At 45.0% G+C, this 16,337-nt stretch overlaps 1 protein-coding gene across 8 annotated transcripts in view; it reads right to left on the bottom strand.

Annotated features, from left to right (window-relative positions):
• GLT8D2 (glycosyltransferase 8 domain containing 2) overlaps positions 1-13,535 on the bottom strand; it is a 50,130-nt gene extending 36,595 nt beyond the window's left edge. For 7 of the 8 annotated variants that reach the window (XM_081249899.1, XM_081249900.1, XM_081249901.1 and 4 more), the window contains exons 1-2: positions 13,398-13,535; positions 5,978-6,440 (exon numbers count right to left, since the gene is read on the bottom strand). The gene's annotated coding sequence lies outside the window, so the exon portion shown is untranslated. Of the gene's footprint in view, positions 1-4,209; positions 4,579-5,977; positions 6,441-13,397 lie in introns of all 8 variants that reach the window. The other variant, XM_081249895.1, reaches the window with a different exon arrangement.
• Between the last annotated feature and the right edge of the window lie 2,802 nt (positions 13,536-16,337).

The following is a 16,337-nucleotide window of genomic DNA, read 5'->3' as shown; positions in this document are numbered from 1 at the left end:
CCATTTGCAGCAACATGGATGGACCTAGAGATTATCATACTAAGTGAAGTCAGAAAGAGAAAGACAAATAGCATATGATACCACTTATATGTGGAATCTAAAATATGATACAAATGAGCTTATTTACAAAACAGAAACAGACTCACAGACATAGAAAATAAACTTATGTTACCAAAGGGGAAAGGGATTGCGGGGAGAGGGATAAATTAGGAGTTTGGGATTAACACATACACATACAGTAAGGACCTACTGTATAGCACAGGGAACTATATTCAGTATCTTGTAATAAACCATAATGGAAAAGAATCTGAAAAAGTGAATATATACAGTGTATAAAAAGTGTATACAGGGCTTCCCTGGTGGCGCAGTGGTTGGGAGTCCGCCTGCCGATGCAGGGGACATGGGTTCGTGCCCCGGTCCGGGAGGATCCCACATGCCGCGGAGCAGCTGGGCCCGTGAGCCATGGCCGCTGAGCCTGCGCTTCCGGAGCCTGTGCTCCGCAAAGGGAGAGGCCACGGCAGTGAGAGGCCCGCATACCGCAAAAACTAAAAAAAACAAAAAAGTGTATACAAACACACACACACACACATGCTCATATATATAACTGAATCACTTTGCTGTACACCACAAACTAACATAACATTGTAAATCAATTACACTTCAATCAAAAAGACAAAAACAAACAAACAAAAAACCCCACTACTCTGAGTGTTCCTTTCCTCCCTAAAGCCCTTCACTGGAAATCCAGTAACAAAAGGTTAAGATTGGAGCTTAAGATTCCCCTAGGTCCTCTGTGCCACGCCTTCCATCTAAGCTGAACTGCCTGAAAGTTAGTCTCCAGCCCTCCACTGTCCTTCACACCCAGGTCTATGCTTCTCTTTTTTTTAATTAATTAATTAATTAATTTGTTTATTTATTTTTGGCTGCATTGGGTCTTTGTTGCTGCATGCGGGCCTTTCTCTGGTTGTGGCGAGGTGGGGCTACTCTTCGTTGTGGTGCTCGGGCTTCTCACTGCGGTGGCTTCTCTTGTTGCGGAGCACGGGCTCTGAGTGTGCAGGCTTCAGTAGTTGTGGCACGTGGGTGCAGTAGTTGTGGCACGTGGGCTCAGTAGTTGTGGCTCGCGGGCTCTAGAGCGCAGGCTCAGTAGTTGTGGCACACGGGCTTAGTTGCTCAGCGGCATGTGGCATCTTCCCGGACCAGGGATCAAACCCGTGTCCCCTGCATTGGCAGGTGGATTCTTAACCACTGCACCACCAGGGAAGCCCTCTATGTTTTTCTTGTCGCTGAACTTTGGTTCATCCAGTCCCCTCTGCCTCGAATGCCCTTTCCCCTCCTCTTTCCCCAGTAAATTGCTACTTGTGCTTTAAAGACTCCTCCTCCTCCTTCAGGAAGCCTTACCTGATTACCCTGCCTGGGTGCTCCCCTAATCTCCATTCCCATGCCTATCCTTGCACACAGAACACTGTGTTCTAATATCATGGGTGTGCCTGTCTCCTCCACTAGACCATGAGATGGCAGAGGACAGGGACTGTGGCCGACCTACCTCTGTGTGCCTCAAGAAATGTGTGTGGAATGAATGAGTGAGAAATAGGAGAGAGGAAGAAAGGGCTCTTGCTGTTCTGTTCTTCAATCCCAGGAAGAAAAGGGTCTGCATACCCTCACTAAGGAAAAAGCCACAAGGCGGGTAAAGCCAGGTTGATGGTCCCACTACAAGAATAAAAGCAGGGGCTTCCCTGGTGGCTCAGTGGTTAAGAATCCGCCTGCCAATGCAAGGGACACGGGTTCGAGCCCTGGTCTGGGAAGATCCCACATGCCACGGAACAGCCCATGCACCACAACTACTCATCCTGTGCTCTAGACCCCGTGAGCCACAACTACTGAGCCCACGTGCCACAATTACTGAAGCCCGTGCATCTAGAGCACATGCGCTGCAACAAGAGAAGCCACGACATGAGAAGCCCGCGCACCGCAATGATGAGTAGCCCCCACTCACCACAACTAGAGAAAGCCTGCGCGCAGCAACGAAGACCCAACACAGCCAAAAATAAATAAATAAACAAATAAATAAATTTATTTTTTAATAAATAAATAAAAGCGGAGGGCTCGGGTCTTCTTATTGGCCTTTCTCTTACCATCACAACAAGGAGCCCCAGAACCATGTTCCCTGAGCCTCTGTAAGCTTTCCTAAGCTGAGTGATTTCTGTGTTGTAGTTTCCCTGTAGTAACAAATAGTCGCGACTTCAGCATTAAGGGCCCATAGGCCTGTCTTCAGGACAGCAAGAAAGATGCAGCTGGGGAGTCATCTCACAGTGTTGGAAAGAGGAAATCCCTAGGTAAGGCCCTGGATGGTTGGAGCTTCAAAGGGGAAAGGTCCTAGGGCCTGTGACTAGGAAGAAAAAGGAGAGCTTAGGGAATTGATCTGGACCAGAGAAATGTCTACGAGGTTTAAAAACAGGTCCCAGAAGATCTTGCATGGGGAGTTGTTTTACCAAATGTCAAAGAGTTTGGGCCAGTTGTCAAACCTGGAAAGAATGTCTTAAGACCTGGCAGTGGCTAAGGGGATTAGCTCTATCTTGGAAGAAAAGGCAAAAGTGGGAGGGCCTCCAGAAAAGTATTCCAAAAATCAGAGCCCATAAGTTTTATTTTACATGCCAACTCTAATCAGTTGGTAGGAGCTTTCAGGACTGACAAATTGAGGAGTCTAAAGCCATCACAAGACGCAGTGAAAGAAAGAAGGAAGGAAGGAAGGAAGGGCACTGTGATTGATTAATCATGTCTGCCATGGGTTCAGGTAAGGAGGTAATAGGAGAGGACCTGGGAATCAAAAAGGAATATAAAAGGGGGGCTCCTAAAATGTATTTTTGAATGACTTAAATCTGGCAGGGCATATACCTGAGTGGAGACATCATGGGTTTTGTCATTAGACAGAGCTGACTTTGAATCCTGGTTCTGCCTCATTTCTTACTGTGTAATCTTGGGCAATTTACAAAACCCAGTCTGTAAAATGGGATTGTTTTGCAGGTTAAATTAAATAATTTATTACAATGATAACAGGAGACACTTACATAGTAATTTCTATTAGCCAGGCATTGTTCTAAGACCTTTATATGTATATTAATTAATGTGATTCCCACAACAACCCTATAAGGTTATTCTTCTCAGTTTACTGATGAGGAAACTGAAGTTCAGGAAGATTAAGAGACCTGCCAAGAAGCTCTGTGACTTCACGGGACTCTCTAAGACTTGACCCTGAAGTTCACATGTGCATAAAATACATTTAATAGAGCACTTCAACTTCAACCAGGCAGACTACAGAGTTATGAACAGGACAGGAGCATGGGTTCACTTGAAGAAAAGAGAAAGAAGGACAAAACCAGGACTTAGGAATTTGCCCTCCAACAAAACACCTCTGGCCTTTTTACTTTTTGCTGGAGCGTGAAAGGCTTACTCCTGATCCACCAAAATAAGCAGGGTGGGGATGTCTTCAGTTTTGCAGACGACCCATTCTGCTTTCTCCTGTGATGGATTGAGGCATTTTTTCACAACATGGCTTTAGACCAGGTGCCGACAAACTCCAGCCAGAGCCTGCCCATCACCGTTTTTTTAAAAACAAAGTTTTGTGGGAACATAGCCAGGCTTATTCTTTGATGTTGCTGTTTGATGTTTTTTCCATGGTCATTTCCACACTACTTCCGCATAACTGAGTCGTCATGATGGAGACCATCTGGCCTGCAGAGCCACCTATCTGGCCCTTTGCAGGGAACGTTTGCTGATCCCTGCTGCCCACCTTAGGCCAGATTTTCTACATATCAATATGGCATGCATGATCAATCATCTGTCCTTAACCAGGGAAGGGAGAACAAGATGTCCCCTTGGGTGTTTGCCAGGAAAGGTATGAAGTAGGATGTCCCTGAGAAGAACCAGGGTGAAAACACATGTGGTCAGGATAGGATATTGCAGGGACTTCCCTGGCGGTCCGGTGGTTAAGACTCCGCTTCTACTGCAGGGGGTGCGGGTTTGATCCCTGGTCGGGGAACTAGGATCCCACATGCCACATGGCATGGCCAAAAAAATAAAAAATAAATAAATTTTTAAAAAGAATAGGATATTGCAGAGTGCCTATGTTAATCTATGTGATGTGATAAAATGGCTCTGTGTCAACTGGGAATCACAGTGTTAAAAAACAAACTTAAGCAGATTTCTCATCTGCAGCAGCGGTCCCCAACTTTTTTGGCACCAGGGATCGGTTTGGTGGAAGACAGTTTTTCCACAGACGGTGGGGGGAGGCTGCGGGGGGGACGGTTCAGGCGGTAATGCGAGCGATGGGGGGCGGTGCGGGGCGGCAGATGAAGCTTTGCTTGAGCTCGCCCGCCGCTCACCTCCTGCTGTGCGGCCCGGTTCCTAACAGCCACGGAGCGGTGCCAGTCTGCGCCCCGAGGGTTGGAGACCCCTGTTCTGTGGGACTTCTCAGGACTTTTAAAATGCCATCATGCCTTGAGAGTGCTGAGAGGGGGACATGGCTCACAGAACGTATTTTCCCCACGGGACTATCTTCTTTGGAACATTCTTTGGCAGACGCTGAAATAAAAGAAATCTTTAGAATCATGCCCCTGGGAACTAGGAATGAAAATGGTGAGGGCTGTGGCTTGCTGAGCATGTCTTTCTCTCAGCAGGGGAAGAAGCAGGAGAGCTAAAGAGAGCCCGAGTGGAAAAAAAGGGGAGGTGTTTGAAGAGAAGAAGGAAGGAAGCAGAACCCTGGAGAGACAATTTGGACGGATGTGAGGAACACCTGGACGACTGGACTATGGGAGGGAACGATGTGTCAAAAGCAGGGCTGTGGCCCAGTGCAGGGTGTGTGGTCACTTTCACCACCACCATTGTCATCATCAGCACCACCAGAGAAGCTGACCTCCCCTGAGGCCTCACTACTCCGCAGATCCTGCATTATGTCCTTTAGACACATGATGTCGCTTAATTCCCAGTTTACAGATGAAGAGATGGAGTCACCCAGAGTCAAAGTTTATAAAGCTTATAAGTGGCAGCGCACAGACTCACCTCTGTGAGTCGGACCCCAGAGCCTATGTTCCCACCACTACCCTGCACTGCTCTACTGAGTTAGAGGGAAGCCTGGAATTCCATTATGCAGCACACAAAGGATACTGTATACAAATGCAGCACCAAAACATTCAGAGGAAAAGACAAAACAAACCAATGTCACTTTGGATATTTGGCTGCACGGGCCAAACAGCTAGAGGACTGACTTTTTTCCACAGCACATTCAGATGTTTGGATATCATATTTTCTTCCCCTCTCTCTTCTTACTCTTGTATTAACTATCCCTTCTTAACTTATGTCATAAATTATATATCAGGCTTAGCCAAAGTATTACGCTTGCTCATAAAGTGAACAAAAGAAGGCATTTTTTTGAAAGTTAAAAAGCATTTTCAACCCGACCGTTATGACTACCATATTTACAATAAGCCTCACTTAGATTTCATACAACTGCCAGTTCTTTTGGGGGGGTTGGGGCCCTCAGAATAGCTTCCTAGGACAGATTCTGAAAACATGAATCACAGCTCCATTAAATCTTTTGTGGCTCAGAAACAGACCAGCATTAAATGCTAGCATTTATCCAGTCCTAGCTAACAGATGATTTCCACACTTAAAATATGATGAAAATAGTAAGTAAATCACACTATTTGGGGGTAGGGGGACGGAGATAAACCCAGGTCTGGAAAAGCAGTCCAGGATGTGAAAAACTTGCACATTGAATATTTTGGATTCGCAGCGATGGCAAAAAAAAAGAAGAAGATGCCGCTAGCATGCTACAAACATCAGCTGGAGGGCCTGAAGGTGGTTTGCGTGGGATAGTCCACCTCTGATTTACTTTCTTGCATCTACAGCAAAATAAAGGACAGCTGCCAGCAGGCCAGGGTGAAATAGAAAGGCTGTCACCCTGCTGTAAATTTCTGTTTACCTGGTGAGCGGTGAGGGCAAGGCTCCTCCGTCCAGAAGAGCTGCAGGGCAGAGCATTCAAATCGTGGCTGGCCCTGGGATGACGCCCTTTACACTGCTTCAGCTGCTTCTACAATCCCACTGGAAATCTCAAAGGGCTGGAGAGCCTCAAGGCCAGTATTCCGTTTCCAAGACAGTCTTCCTCCCCCACTGCACCTCCCCTGCTTGTGCAGACTCTGGAGCAGCTCGGGTTTCTTCCACCCCTGTTCCAGGCAGCTGGGAATCTAGGCGTTGTGCTGGCTGAGTGATGTGGCCCCTGAAACCACTTCCAGATGGGCTTGGCGGGTCAGACTTCCTCTCGCAGCCTCCTCCGGCAGCCCGCAATCATTTCAAAAACAAGGCTGCTCTGGAGGAAAACATTCCAAACTGGAGAAAAGCAGATGCTTGGAGGGTGAATTTCCACCACACGTTGGGTCTAAGGTAAACTTTGAGAGGGCAGAAGTGAAAAAATTAAGTTCATACTGATTTTAAGAATATCTTTCCTGGCCACTAGCTTCTCCTAAAATGCCCTAGTCATTAAAATGCTGTTGTCCCCAAATCAAAGCCCAGATAAAAACTGTGGTCTCCCTTCGACCAAGGCAATGATAGTGACGGAACTTTCAAGATGGTGTGTTTTGTGACTGAACATGGGAAGGAATCAGGCAGTGAATCAACCCCACCCAGCTCTGTGCTGTTCCGTGTTCCTGCCACTGATTCTCAGAAATCCAGGAAATGGTGCCAGCACTTTGCCTGGGATCATGGAATTTATTTAGCAATGGCCTCTCTCCCTCATTCCTATAAAGAAATCAGTCTGCCTCTGCTCACTGCCACCTTCTAAAGTGGTATTGCCCAATAGAAATATAATGCAAGCCACACTGTCATTGAAAATTTCCTAGTAGTCACTTCAAGAAAAGTACAAAGAGGTAAAATTAATTTTAGTGATAAATTTTACTTAACATAATATATACAAAAATATTATTTCAACATGTAATTGGTATAAAACTTATTAACAAGACATTTTACACTTTTTGTTTTGTATGAAGCCTTTGAAATCTGGTGTGTATTTTACACCTGCAACACATCTCAATTCCCAAACTAAATTTTATCAGAAACAATTGATATGTATTTAGATTTGATAAAATTTACAGTTTAAAAAATAGATTCACATATTCAGGTTGCTCCAAACATACTTCAAAATTTTCCAATAACTGAATCTTGAATCAGTTTTTCAATTTAAATCGATTAAAACTAAGTAAAATTTAAAATTTGGTTCCTCGGGACTTCCCTGGTGGCGCAGTGGTTAAGAATCTGCCTTCCAATGCGGAGGATGTGGGTTCGATCCCTGGTCAGGGAACTAGATCCCACATGCATGCTGCAACTAAGAGTTCGCATGCCACAACTAAGGAGCCCACCAGCCGCAACTAAGGAGCCTGCCTGCCACAACTGAGACCCAGTGCAACCAAAAATAAAAAGTAAATAAAATAAAATTAAAAGAAATTATGTTTGTTTAAAAATAAATAAATAAATAAATAAAATTCAGCTCCTCAGTGGCACTAGTCTTTTTTTTTTTGGCTGCATTGGGTCTTTGTTGCTGCAAGTGGGCTTTCTCCAGTTGTGGTGAGCAGGGGCTACTTTCATTGCGGCGTGGGCTTCTCATTTTGGTGGCTTCTCTTGTTTCAGAGCACAGACTCTAGGCTCGTGGGCTTCAGTAGTTGCAGCATGCAGGCTCAGCAGTTGTGGCTTGTGGGCTTAGTTGCTCCGAGGCATGTGGGATCTTCCCAGACCAGAGCTCAAACCCATGTCCCCTTCATTGGCAGGCGGATTCTTAACCACTGCACCACCAGAGAAGCCCCTCCTTTACTTCTGCTGGGCCATGTGCTGAGCTGCAAGAGGCTTACTGTCTATGACCTGTATTTCCAAATTGGATGCACAGATTCTCCCCTGGGGAAGAATTGAGAATAGAAAGAGATGTAGGATATAAGGGGCACCCTAAGTGTAGTGGCTTCCAGCTTGGGCTCTGGAGACAGACCGACAGACCTAGGTGTTAGCTCAGATGTTACACTTACACATTCCTGAAAATCTCACCTTCAGTTTCCTCATCTGTAAAGTGAGGAAGCTTCTTGTGAGGGTTAAAAGACATCATGCATGTAATGCACTCAGTAAGGGCTCAGAACATGGAAGTTATTATTATTGTTGTTGCATGAAGACACCTCAAGGTATAAACAAGAGAAAGAAATTGTAACAGTAAGCAACCGGTAACCTTTTTCAAAAAGTCCAAATGAGTTATATACTGTTTCAAACACTGGTAGCCTGATACAACTTAATAACCTCTCTGCTTCTTCCCTTCCAATAGAAACACTCTGTCATTTGAGGTGGCAACTGTCTAGTTAAAAATACCTCCTCAGAGGTCCTGAAGCTAGAGCGGCATGTGAGCAGAAGCTGGCTGTCTGTGACTTCCTAGAAAGCTATTGTTTTCCTGGCAAAGAGCTGTTTGGTGCCTTTTGCCCTTTCCTCCTGTCTGAAACCCAACCTTGGTACCTGGAGGTAGAGTCGCCATCTCGCAGCCCTGTGGATGAAAGGCCCATCCCGTGCTGCTGCATATGGTCCCACGGGCTGCGTGCAGAGACCACCATGGCAAGTCAGTCAGGGTCCCGGCAGGACACAGATGGCCCACCCCAGTGAGCTAATGGTGGAGACTCTGAAAACAGGTACTATTTGAAAAGGTGTAGTCAGTGTTAGGGAAACCTGGTTAAGAATTAATGCTATAGAACTTCCCTGGTGGCACAGTGGTTGAGGGTCCGCCTGCCGATGCAGGGGACACGGGTTCGTGCCCCGGTCCGGGAAGATCCCACATGCCGCGGAGCGGCTGGGCCCGTGAGCCATGGCCGCTGAGCCTGCGTGTCCGGAGCCTGTGCTCCGCAACGGGAGAGGCCGCAGCGGTGAGAGGCCCGCGTACCAGGAAAAAAAAAAAAAATTGATGCTATAGCACCAGGAGTGGGAGGAAGCAGCCGCAGGGAAGGGCTGCCCAAGAGGAGCGCCCTCTGTTCACCCCCACTAAAGGGACTAGGAGGTACATTACCCCAACCTTACAATCTCCCGTTGGTGGCGCCTCCCATTGGCCAAACCCAGCTGGAAGTCAGAGACCTGGAGACGTCAGGTGATGTAATACATTTAGGTCAGCCTCACGGCACTGAACAAGTTAAAGAAGAGTAGAGAATAGATCTTCATAAGCCAATGGAAACTATCCGTGCCCCGGCGCTGGGTGACTCAACAGCCCTGCACATGTTAAGTGAGGAGGGCAGAGCTAGAACACAGGAGAAGCCTCAGTCCCGACGGCACCGGGAGTCACCAGAGCAGCCTGAGCTGACTGCTTACAGAGCATCTAACCGTGTGAGGAAAATAAACCTGGATGCGGTTAAGTCACTTTGGTTAGGTTTCGGTTATCTGCCTGAACACAGTCCTATGCCATCTATATGCATTTTCGATTTGTGCTATCATTAGTCAACACAATGTACCTCTGAGTCATTATTATTCCATGTTTATTTCTTATTAGTTGAAAGCCAAATGTTCATCATTTCTTACCCAATGGGCCTGCCTTGGCTGAGTGTATTACTTTGTAGATAAGTAGGTAAGATAAACTCTATTAAGGCTGATAAATGTGACGGGAAGGGAAGGAAGCAGCATTGTGCAGCAGCAGTGAATCACTGCATTGGGTCAGGCTGACAAGCCTCTATTTATTGCCTCGGTCTCCCAGGGCTGGGCTCCAGGATCATCCACATGGGGCAGGAAATACAACTATGGGGGCTTCAATTCCCTCTCTTTGGCTGGTGGGGCTCAGTGATGGGTCATCTCCTTGTCCAGAGCTTAGCTGCTCTGGCTCTTGCCGGCTACCCCCTGAGCTGCAGCAATCGCTCCTGCACCGGACTCTTTGCACAAAGGGTCCCTTTCTCCCACGTGAGATGACTGCTTTTCCTCCCTGGCTTTTGTGCCAGCTCCTTCCTCTGGTAATTGGTGTAAGCTCTACCTGGCCTGGGGTCCTGCCCTGCTCTGGCCAGCTGCCCTCTCCAGGCCTTGGCCGCGGCTCTAGCCATGGCTGGAGCCCTGTGATCTGGGAGCAGACCTCTCAGACACCATCTGCTTCCTTCATCTCAGGAACAGCGCCTGCCTAGGCTCTCTACTGTTTAGCTCTGCCTACCTGCTGGCACTCCTCAAAACCCCTTCTCAGACTTCTGCCAATAAGCCCTTGGCCTGAGTTCTCAACTGATATTAAGGTATCCCTTGGACACGGCCATTTTACATTCTTGGCTGAAAACACTGCACTGTCTGCCACCTCCCAGCACCAGTCCCTCCCTCTTGGACTGACTCCTCAGTGGCCCGTAGCTCAGGAGGAGTAGAAACAGTAGTAATATAATGAAAATGATAGAAGTTAAACAATCTATTACTTACTAAATGCTAACCACGTGCTAGGCATTTCATAAGTGCAGCACTGTCCTTGCTCTGCGTGGCATCAGCACAAATTTCATTCACCACAGTGTAGTTTCATAACATCAGTCCCCCGACACCACAGTTCAAATCTGTTACCACAGTATATCAACTGAGTAATTGGATAAGTACTAACTTTGCTGCTAGCTTTTCAGTCCACAAAATTACTACATTATTACTACTACAAAATTACTACTACAGAGCCACATCAATGATGAGTGACCAATCAAGTCACTTCTTTGACAGTCTGTCAGTGATTGGTCACTGGATAGCTGTTATTCGGCTTATGTACAGACAGCAAAGCATGTAGTTGTGTTGCTTCATTAATTCCCAGTGGGAAACCCATGTGACATCTACAAAAATGGATAATAGAATTGGCCAACAAAGAGAAACGTCAGCAAAGAAACAAAAAATGATAATAGTGGGAGTGACATTCAAATCAAAGGTAAATGAAGGTAGAGAAGAGATTAGTTGGCCGTGGGATGATACTGCCGCTATTCAACTCTAGCTATGCAGCCAGAAAAATCTAGTAAGGGTGAGTTTACGAACATAAGTAAGGAAAGTGGTTGTGATGAGAGGGATGGAGATATTCCAGAGGAAATGACATGGGCAAAAAATTCACATTAGAGAAACTCTCAAAGGTATTTTACGATGTTAAAAGTGCAAAGGATAAAATATGGGAAGCTGATCCAAACTTAGAAAGGAGTATGACCATCTTCCAAGGCACAGAAAAGATGCTCACTCCTTACAGTAAGTTATAGGGCAAGAAGGTAAGCACTGCTCAGCTGCTCTTGGTAAGTTTTATACCAAAACCAAAACCAAAACAAACCCTAAATATTTAATTTTCATCTTCAATATGTCCAATGTTTTAAATTACAGTAGAACAAATAAACATTAAGTCTACTATTTTTTTTCATTTCTTTAGACATTTAAAACCAACAGTAAGAGAACTTTAAATATTTTGACAAAAATTTTTAAAGATCATGAACAAAACAATTGTCATTTTTCCCATTAGTAATTAAGATCCCTTTGCAGGGTTTCAGCTTCCATGGCCATTTTCGCAGAACTGCACTCTCATGCAAAGCAAGGACAGCCTGTACTTTGCATATATTATCTCAGTTGATCTTCAAATTAACCTTAAGAAATAGATGCTACTACAATCCCCATTTAATAGACAAAGCATCTGAAGCTCAAAAAAATAAATAATTTGACCAAGACCACATAGCTAGTAAACGGCTATGCCTATTGAATTCTAAATCCTGTGATCTTAACCTCTATGCTATACTAAGATTCCAGGTAAATGATGGTGTTTGATATGGGGGAGCGGGAGTGAAGGAGAGAAAGTGGTGACAGATGAAGGCATCTTCTCTAATGTAACTTCAAAAGGCTAGAGCAGCGCTGTCCAATGAGCTTTCTGTGTTCTAATATATTTTTATAGAATATAAACAACTATATAATCAATGAGATAGACATATATTCAACCCTAGTACATGTGTAAATCTACATGTACTTCTGAATCCATCTTTTCTTGATCCTCTAGGATCTTGCTCAATCAAGTTTCAACCTGCCCTGAGACAGGCCTACTTGGTTAACTCACCAATTCTCATTTCCAACCTTCTTCTCCCTTGCCTGCTTCTCATTACTGAGGCTAAAAACAAACAAACAAAAACACTTTCCTAGACTGTTATAGCCACCCTCCTGCAAGAAGACCCCCACGGTCTGTTCTTCTCTTCTTTCTCTGTGATAGAACCTTGACTATTACCCGAGCACTTGGCCATTCTAAATAAAAACTACATTTCACAAACTTCCTTCAACTAGCTGTGGCCTTGTGACTAAATACTGGCATATGGGATATAAGGAGAAATAACACGTACAATTCCAGAATGTGTTCTGGAGAGGGGAACATTCCTTTCCCCTACTCTTTCCTGCTGGCTGGAGTGTAGATGCAATAGCTAGAGCTGGAGCAGCCATCTTGGATCATGAGCTGGAAGGAGGAATTCCAGTCTACAAAGTCTACAAATTTCTGAAGATGTGGTGAAATAGAGCTGCCATGCTGGCTTTGGACTGCCATTTCCGAAGTTCATTTACATGGGAGAAACATAAACTTTTAAAGCCTATTTCTGTCACTATAGCTTACGTAATCTTAATATACCAAATGCCCCAGTTCTGGTCAGTGAAACCTAAGAGCGAGTATGCTGGGTGGCTTCTGGGCAAGATGCTTTTCCTCCCTGTAAAACGGAAACCCTATTTCCCCATCCTGGCTGTCCTCCTGCTTCATGTCTTTGGGCATGGTTGTATGGGGACACAATGTTCAAAGGTACAACAACCTTCTTTTGACCATAAAGGAAAAGTCAAGAGAAATTCAGAGCTGCTACCTGGAACCGTAACACCACTGAACTGCTGAATTAACCCTAGACCTACCTACCCCAGATTTCTTGCGCAAGATAATTAAGTGCCTTATCATTTAGCCACACTGTGTCGGATATTCTGCTACTTGTAACAAAAAGCATTTCCAAATGACATATTCTTTTGCTATGATTTAAATGTTTGTGTCCCCCTCCAAATTCACATGTTGAAATCCTCACCCCCAAGGTGATGGTGGAGGAGGTAGGGTCTTTGGTATTTTGGTGCTTAGGTCATAAGAGGGGAGCCCTCATGAATGGGATTAACGCTCTTATAAGAGACCCCAGAGAGCTCCTTCATCCCTTTCACCAGGTAAGGATACAGTGAGAAGTCAACAGTCTGAAACCTACAAGAGTATCTTCAGCAGAATCTGACCATGCTGGCACCCTGATCTTGGACTTTCAGTCTCCAGAACTGTGAGAAGTAAATTTTGGTGGTTTATAAATCACCCAGCCTCTAGTATTGTGTTACAGCAGCCTAAGCAGACTAAGACATCGCTATTGCTCCTTCAGTCTTACCTTTTCAAATGGATCCTTCTTCTGAGCCCACAACCATGTTCAAGCCTCATCCTTGGGAAAGAATGAGAAGAGCTTGCTCTGTACACAGCCATTTCTCCCTCCAGCCACTGTTTTTTCTTTCCTTTTGGGGCCAAGTCTCTGTAAAAAGTAGATTATACATGTTATCTGTGCGTCCTCACTTGTTATTCATTCTTCAATCTTCTGTGGCTTCCCTCCTCCCACTCCAATGAATATTTTAATCTAGGCCATTAATAACCTCTTAGTTTGCAGACGTTGCTGCTTCGTATTTTTCTTATCTGACCTCTCTATGGCTCTTGGCTTTGATAACCACTTCCACTCTGTGAAAGCCCCTTAGCCTGTGGCTTCTTTGACATCGCCCTCACCCAGTTCCCTTTTGACTTCTCTGGCTATTCGTTCCCCATTTCGTTCATGAGAGCCTCCTGCTGTCTTTACCTCTTAAGAGTTGGTTTCTTCAGGGCACTATTCTGCCTCATTTTTCTCTTCCCTTTCTACACTCACCTCCTAGGTGGTAACTTCCATTATTAAAGTTTCAAAGATTGAAGGTAGCTTTCTTGAGAATTGGGGACCTATTCTAGACTCCTCGCTTAAGCAGCATTGAGTCAAAGGTGCTCTGGTAAAATATCTTTCCCACTGGATTAAGCATCCTGTCATGTATTGAACTGTGTCCCCCCAAAAAAGATATGTTTAAGTTCTAACCTGTGATTGTGACCTTATTTGAACATAAGGCCTTTGCAGATGTAAACAAGTTAAGGTGAGGCCATTAGGTGGGCCCTAATCTGATACGACTAGTGAACTTATAAGAAGAGAAGAAACACAGACACACAGGGACAACACCATACGATGATGGAGGCAGAGGTTGGAGTGATGCTGCTACAAGCCAAGGAAGGCCTAGGATTGACGGCCACCACCAGAAGCCAGAAAGAGGCAAGGAAGTATTCTTCCCTACAGGTTTCAGAGGGATCATGTCCCTGATTTTGGATTTCTAGACTCTAGAACTGTGAGACAACAAATTTCTGTTGTTTTAATACACCTGGTTTGTGGTACTTTGTTACAGCAGTCTTAGGAAACTAATACAGACCTCCACCACTATCCTGAAGCTCCTTATCTAAGCAACCAGTTATCACTTGTAATCTCCTTTGTCTTAACATTTTGCCTTCATCTCTCCCTTAGTTCAGAGATTTTCAGACTTTCAAATATCATACACCAGTTTTGATTTTTTTTTAATTTGAATATCAACATTGGGTTTACAACTTTTAACTTTACCCTTAGTCTTTTGCTATAAGGATATTAAAAAAAACAAAACAAACAAAGAAAAACTACCATCCACTTACAGCATCAGTCATAAAAGGTAGGACATTTTAACACTAAACTCTCAGAATAAAATACAATTCTTTAAATGAAGTATTTAAAGTTTTATGAAAAACTCATGGCTCTACCCCAACTTTTCCAGTATTGTTTCAGATACCTAAAAACTTTTTAACTGAAACATTTAAGAGCCCAAGTTCTGTATGTGACCAAGAAAAATATCAGTACATAAATATTCATAGCTTTCTTTGTTTCCAGCCACCTTCCTATTCCAATTCCAAATTCTCTTTGACCATATTATGAAAGTGGGGAATTAATCAGTGACAGGAAACACTTGAAAAGCAGGAGCTGGAAAGAATAGTAAGAATTCCTTTTTAAAAGGGAGAGAATTACATCTCAAAAGGAAGTTTAGATGAATGAGAAGGTGGGAGAGGCATGGTTAGGCTTGAGGGAATTGGGGGAGGAGAAATGAACTAGGCATACGAGAGAAATTGAAGATAGTAAGACGAGCGAAATGAAATTTTAGGAAATTTGGCCTACCATTATGTGTATTCCCTCTTTGATACCTTCTTGAGAGTGTGAGGTAGTGATTTAAATTGCTTTCATTCCCCCTCGCCCCCACCTCTGCCGCTGGACTTGTATTACTTTGAGTGTGATTCTGTGTAGGACCAGATCACAAAGAAGCCCGGACTTAACAGGGTTACTTATGACTGTATTCACGGTAAGTATGGTTCAGTGGTTAGGGGTTGGGTCTCTGGAATCAGAAGTTCTGCGTTTGAATACTGGCCCTAATTCTTTTCTGCTGTGTGCCCATGAGAAAATTACTTTACTTTTCTGTGCCTCATTTCCCCATCCACGAAAGGGAAATAACAGTACCCACTTCACTGGATTGTTAGGATAATCACAAGTTAATTCATACAAGGCAAGGAGGACAGTGCTTGTCAATGAAAGACCCTCAAATGTTAGACAGTAATGAAAGATAAATCTATATATAACCTCCCACCTGCTTAAGCAAAACAAAACAACTTTCGCGGCTCACCGTTCCTAAACTTCTTGGCATGTCACCCTCCAAATCTGATCTGCCTGATTTGCCTTTGCAGGCTTAGCTCCCACCTTCCCTCCGGTGTTCCTAGCCGCGGGTGGCACGCAGCGCTCGCGGCCTCTCCACCATGGTCCATACTACCTCCCTCCCCCAGCCTTCAGGGGCATCCTCTACGCCCAGGCGCTCTGCGCGCAGTCACGCCCTCGGCGGAGATGGACTTCCCTCTCCTCTCCCCGCGCTCCCCGCACTTCAAAACCTCTACGAGAGCTTTTCTCTTGCTGTGTTGTCATTGTTTAAAGCATCTGTCCCCAACCTTTTTGGCACCAGGGACGGGCTTCGTGGAAGCCAATTTTTCCACGGAATGGGGGGCGGGAATAGTTCAGGCGAAGAGGAAGCTTCGCTCACCTCCTGCTCACCCCCTGCTGTGTGGCCCCTTTCCTAACAGGCCCGGACAGGTTGCGGTCTCCGGCCTGGGGGTTGGGAACCCCTGTTTTAAAGGGTCTGACTTGCCCGCACATCCTAGATGCTCAAAGTGGCCGTAAAGGAAAACGCTGTATCTTCTCCCGCAAATA

Source organism: Mesoplodon bidens, assembly GCF_964165515.1.
Source record: "Mesoplodon bidens genome assembly, chromosome: 11".
Taxonomy (NCBI): Eukaryota; Metazoa; Chordata; class Mammalia; order Artiodactyla; family Ziphiidae; genus Mesoplodon; species Mesoplodon bidens.
Note: the sequence above shows the minus strand (reverse complement) of the source record. Positions and strands in the feature narration are given on the sequence as shown.